This window comes from Phascolarctos cinereus, unplaced genomic scaffold, assembly GCF_003287225.1.
Source record: "Phascolarctos cinereus isolate Bilbo 61053 unplaced genomic scaffold, phaCin_HiC Scaffold_1071;HRSCAF=1730, whole genome shotgun sequence".
In the NCBI taxonomy this organism is placed as follows: domain Eukaryota; kingdom Metazoa; phylum Chordata; class Mammalia; order Diprotodontia; family Phascolarctidae; genus Phascolarctos; species Phascolarctos cinereus.
In genome coordinates, this window is record NW_027555235.1 from 1,556 (window position 1) to 7,960 (window position 6,405).

The 6,405-nt window shown below is 40.2% G+C and overlaps 1 long non-coding RNA gene across 1 annotated transcript; it reads left to right on the forward strand.

Annotated features, from left to right (window-relative positions):
- Positions 1 to 1,937: 1,937 nt before the first annotated feature.
- Positions 1,938 to 5,723, forward strand: LOC110204730 (uncharacterized). The gene is made up of 4 exons (XR_002323400.2): positions 1,938 to 2,046; positions 3,235 to 3,421; positions 4,798 to 4,938; positions 5,408 to 5,723. It is a non-coding gene; the product is annotated as an uncharacterized LOC110204730 (long non-coding RNA).
- The last annotated feature ends 682 nt before the right edge of the window (positions 5,724 to 6,405 follow it).

The window sequence follows — 6,405 nt, forward strand, 5'->3', positions numbered from 1 at the left end:
TTAGATCTGTACATAGCTTTTAAAGTTATACACAAGTATAATTATAGTGCTTTACAATGGGTAATGCAATTTTTGTGCATCATCTCCTTTGACCACCACAAAGTATCATGTGAGCTCAGTAGTGCAAACCATGAGGTTGTTTGGGATACTGGCAAAGGGTCTGGATTTGGGGACAGAGGATCAAATCCAAGCTCTGCTGATGACTCTCTATGTCACCTTGGTCAAGCCACTTGTCTTAACTAAGGCTTCAGTTCCTCATATGTCAAATGAAGCCATTGGACTCAATATCTTCCAACTTTCCATCCAACTCTAACTATGATCCTATGGCTCTCTTTAGCACTGTAAGATTCATCAAGCATTTTATAGATATTATTTCCTTCAACTCATATCATTTCTGAAGCAAGCAGTGTAAGCATTGTTAACCTCTTTATACAAATGGAGACACGTGGACTTTGGATCCAAGTATGCTAACCAGGAAGTGGCATAGCAGGATTTGAACCCACAGCTTCCAACTCTACCTTAAGTTTCTGTATTGAGAGGTTTTCTATACTGATACAGATTGGTACTTTTTATACAACATGCTGTCCTAGAGAGGTTTTTGAGAGCACTAAGAGGAAAATTGAATTTTCCAAGATCATACAATAAATATTATTCTTCCTGATTTCAGGGACAACAGTTTATCCAATATGCCACATAAGAATAAAATGTGGGATTAGAAATATAAAAAGAGAAGTAAAGAGCTAGCAACTTTGGGTAGCCTGGCGGTAAGTCCTCCAGTCACAGAGATTTTCTCAGCTCTTCATCATTGCATATCTTATGGCAATTCCCTCATAACAAAAAAATGGAACATAGCTTTTATTCATGTCGAGGCTAAAAGAACTAACCAGTTTCAGATGGCTTGATATACAATGTGTCCCAAAGTCCTGGATTGCATCAAGGTAGCTCCCTAGTTTCTAGAAATATATTTGACTAAATTGAAAAGAATTGAATTGAGGCAAATGTCAGCACTATGAAAGCCAAGACTATTTGAGTTACAGCTCTATTACTACTTTTTTGTGCCTTAAAAAATTATTCTAAATTTAAACAACAAAAAAAAGTGCATACTCACAGATGAACACAAATGAGGATGTTATACGGAAGTATGAATTGTCATTTTTTACCTCTCAGTGTAAAATATCTATCATAATTTCCATATGGTATTTTCAAAGGTATTCTGCTGTTTGTGCTTTCTTCTTAATTTCCTTCTATCCACTTATATCTACTTAATTTTTTAATTTAACATTTTATTGTTTCCAATTACTTATGAAAATAATTTTAACATTAATTTCTTAAAATTTTGAATTCTAAATTCTCTCCCTCCTTCCCTCTCCTCATTGGGAAAGCAAGTAATGCAATAGAGGTTATACATATGCAGTCATGAAAAACACATTTTCATATTGCATTGTGAAAGAAAAAGGAAAAAAAAACCAAGAATAATAAACAAAGCTGTTCAAGAAGTGTGCTTTCAATTGCATTCATATTCCATAGAGAGCTGAATAGGAGCTGAAAGGATCCAGCTCTCTCCTGTTAACATATGAGGAAACTGAGGCCCAGAAAAATTAAATGACTTTCCCATGGACACAGACCCTTAGCTGAGAATAAAGTTTAATTCAGATCTTCCTGATTCAAGGCCTAGTGCTCTATTCACTATGTCATGTTTCTGGATGGAAGAAGGTTGCCTAGGAAAGGTAAGCCTGTGGATGAACAGGGGAAACCTAAGAGCATTAGGAAGGTTATTCTGTTTAAGAGTGGGGAAATGAAGGTGGGGGAGGGCTCCTAAGACAAACTTTAAGAACTTCACATGGTTACTAATGGCTTTCCCTGCTGTCTCTCATTACTTAATCTATTTTGTATCTCTCCTTTAGGAGAAAGATAATCCCCAGTCTGAATTTGACTTGGAAAATCTAAAAATGATAGGAAGAGATTTATTTAGTGCAGGAACAGTGACAACGCACAGCACCGTAAGATATGGCCTGCTGCTCATTCTGAAACATCCTGAGGTCCAAGGTAAAGTACAGGAATTGCCATGCTTTCAGACCAGGCTTGCTTTCCCATCCCTGCAGCTTGCTCAGGAGCTGGCCTCTGCTTTCCCCCTATTGGATTTGCATGACTTCCTCACAGATCAGCAACAGGTCAGACAGTAGCATATTGAAGAAAACAGGACCCTAAACAAGACCTGTTTGTTATTTAAGCATGTGGCGGTGTATTATGGGGAATTCAATTCACTTTAAAGCACATATAAAGCTCCCACTGTGCACCCTCAGTTCTATGCTTAGCATATAAAGACTCAAATGAAACACCCCTTTCCTCAAATGGCTTGCCTTCTGCCAGGCATACTGCTGGATCTAAGGAGGCAGAAGTAGGAACCATAGGTAGACCTTACAAATTGACAAATGGAGACTTCATGTAAGGAAAGACTTACCAACTATTAAAATTCTCCAAAGTCCATTCAGCTGTGCAGGAAATAGTGAGTTCTTGCTTACTAGAGATTCTCAAGCAAAGGCTGGTTGACCCTTTGTTCAGTCCATTAGAGTCAGGATTCCTGTTCAGCTATGGATGGCCCTAGGTGAAAACATGTCACCTGTAATGCTGAGATTCTATGCCTCAGCAGCTCAGGGTATTGAGACAGGAGCTGAGATACACAGCTGGTGAATGGTTTAAATCAAGATGATAATGCCATCACCAGCACTATCAAATTCAAATGAAGGCATCTACTTGCTTTGAAAACAAAAGCTGGCATAATAATCATAAAGAATGTGAGGGTTACAAATAACTTGACATGTAATTTCATTTGATGTCTGCTAATGGAGGTGCTTTTTAATCTCCATTTTATAAATCACAATATAGGGTTAGAGGAGTAAGGACCTTAGAAGACAGATAATTTATGATCCTCGTTTTTCAGATAAACAAAATGAGGCTTACATAGATTTAATGACTTGCCTGAATTTACACAGGTAGTGTCTAAAGAGAAATGTAAACACAATTCTTTCTGACTCCCATCCAGTAAATCATGGAAGTTTATCCTATTGCTGTTACAGAAGCCTTTGTATCCTTGACTGAGTAGGAGGAGGACACTGAGCCCATGTGAGAATCATCTTAGGTCATAACAATGGGCAGATATTCCACACAGGCTCAGTTGAGCATTCCCAGGAGAGTGGAACATTGAGTGGTGATTTGTATTTTTTGTCTCTGCAGCAAAAATTCATGAGGAAATTGGACGTGTGATTGGACATAATCGACTTCCTTCCATAAAGGACAGACAAGATATGCCCTATATGGATGCTGTGGTGCATGAAGTGCAAAGATTCATTGACCTCATACCTCTCAACGTACCCCATGCAGTGAACCGGACATCCATTTCCAACAATATATCCTCCCCAAAGTCAGTAGTCTTGGGAGAATGGGATCTTAAACACATTTATTCCAATGATCTCATCATGGACATGAGAAAATGGAGTCCCATTGTCATGATCTCACTTAAAGTTCTCCTTGAGGCAGTGCTTTATTACATACAGCTACTTGCATGTGGTGCTAAATGAAGAATAAGAGAAAAGTGTGCCCTTATCTCTGTTCTTCCTGCTTCTCATTCACCACAGTAATGCTCTGGAAAGAAAATGTACAGGGAACGTAACAGGGTGAGGTTGCTCAAGAGAAATGTTTTTGTCCTTTTCTCTTACTAGGCAGTGAAGCAGAATGTATAAATACTATTATCTGTCCCATTGTGTAGATAGGGACATTGATTTTCAGGTGTAATGACTTCCCTAAGATCATTTAAGTGTTGGAGATGAGACTTGAACCTAGGTCTTTAGACTCTAAAATACTGCTTTCCGGGGTTGCTAAATAAACAGTGAATGAATTAAAATGAATTAGATTGAAGTTTCCTAGCAATGGCTGAGCAAAACTATACTCCCTCAAGGAAAAGTGAAGGGAGCATCACACCTAACTTCACATTTAATGTACCCCACTGAGGCACTTGTTTAGTTGAAATCATGAAGGCTTCAGTAAGAACTTACCATGTGAAATTTGCTAGGCCAAGTGCTATTGAAACAAGGCGAGAATAGAAGGGTTTTTGACGCATTGAAGACTTTGGCTTGTGCAGGAGGGAGCTGAGTTTGGAACCAGAAAAGTAGCCTAAAGTATTATTTCTTTCCTTCAGACCCAAGCTGTGATTTGATTGGCAAAGTGGCTTCTTGCTGAAGAACTCCCTCAGGAGGTAGCCTGGTCTGCCCCTAGAGTTTTAAGCATTGCCTGGGCCACTGGCCATTGACATGTTCTGCCCAGAGTCCCACAGGCAGCAGGTGCACACATGATGTATAGACCAAAGAACTGAGGGTAGGGAGAGCACAAAGAGCTTAGCACCTCAGCCAAGGTTTCCTGTAAGAGGGTTACCCAGGCCAATCCTTGAAGAAAGCTGGGAATCTAAAAGGCTGAAGTGAGCAAGGAGTGGCTTCCAGGTGTGGGACATGGTCACTATAAAGGCATGAAGACCACAGAGGGGCTTTGTGGATGGGGAACAGCAGCTGGACTAGTTCAGCTGGAGCCCCAAGGAAGGCTTGATGGGGACAATAATGGGGACATCACTCTGGAAAGCTAGACTGGGGCCTAAGCAGATTCTTAATGGCGTGACATCTCATGCACATGCAAAGAAGTATGCATTTTGTACTAGAGAACATAGTGAGTCTCTGAAGATTCTTGGGACTAGACTACAAAGGATATTCGTAATGATACCTGACTCTCCTCTGGAATTTCTTCCTTTAGGGCACAACAATATTCCCACTGCTCACCCCAGTGTTGCATGACAAGAAAGAGTTTCCAAGGCTGACCAGTTTGACCCACAGCACTTCCTGGATGAGAACGGGAAATTCAAGAAAAGTGACCACTTCATGCCTTTTTCTATTGGTAAAAAGAAACCCTTCTCATCTCTACCTCTCACCCTAAAAGGAGAATCCTATCTCTCTCCCACTCTCCTCTGGCTGAGCTTCTCCTGGCAGTTCTTCTGAAGACACATAGCCCACTCTGACATGACATACACTGTCTTTTCTAGTATTCCCATGACCTGGCTTTTTCTCAGAGCCCTGAATAGATGAGAGCCTCTTGCTGGCTCACCTGCCCTCTAATTCCATTGCAAGATCCATTACACAAGGGGTTACTGTGAGAAGAATGTGTGAAGAAGGAATTCCTTCCTTCTCCTTATGGCCATTAATGGTTGAATTATAACTAATAATAATAGTTCTCACCATTTCTGCCCATATACTTATTTCTCTTTTACTCCTTTTCCCATTATTGTGCTGGATCAGCAAGTCTGTTTCACTCTGGCTGACTGTGATATTCCATGAAGATTACCAAGCAGAATTCCATTTCTTTCTAGGAAAACGGTCTTGTGCTGGAGAGGGCCTGGCGAAGATGGAGGTATTTTTGTTCCTTACCACCATTCTACAGAACTTCACTCTCAAACCAGTTGGAGATCCAAATGAAATTAGAGTAAAGCCCAATTATGTTGGATTCAGCAACGTCCCACCACATTACCAACTATGCTTTCTTCCTCACTGAGAAACACAAAGTTGATTTGGTGAATTAGCAAGCTGGTTCATCTTCTGTACTGAATACTCTCATGTGTTTTTCTGGAATCCCTTTGAGGGAAAGAAAAATTCCCACATCTTGATTAAAATGAGTTTTAAATTTCAGAGACATGACAGCCTTGTTGAGTATCTTGTATGTCATTATATGCTGGGGCTGCATTATAGACATTCATGTGCAACCCTTGAACCAATACCTCCAGGCAAATCCTCAATTCTAGATTTAGGGTGTGGAGGAAGATCTGTAAAATATCCCACCTCCAAACCATATTTGTTTGTACTTTTCTTTTCATGTTTCCTTCCAGATGATCCTATTTTTTATTATATAGCTCTTGTTTGTGAATTTGGGGGAGAATGAACAGGGCTATGTTGCTAACAACTCCAGACATGCAAATATGTGTTTTTCCTTCCATACACTGAGGATTCATGACTTCAAAGAAAATGTGGTAACAGGGAAGGATTCCTGGCTTTGGGGGCAGAGGACCTGAGATCAATCCTGCCCCTAATGATAACAACTTGTGTGGCTTTGGGCAAGTCACTTCACCATTTGTTCTCACAACAGATTCTTCACCTCTACAATGAATGGGTTGGATTAGGTAGGCTCAGAATTCCCTAATGAGTCTCCATCTATGATACTTTGATCAGTGGGGTGAGTCCATTCATCAGTGCTTTAGGTCCTTACTGCATTTCTCATTTCACTTTCTCTCCTTTCAGCACTGAGCCAGTTCTAACTCAACTTGCTCTGCACTTTCAATCCCACATCCCTTTGTCCCATGGGACATGCACTACT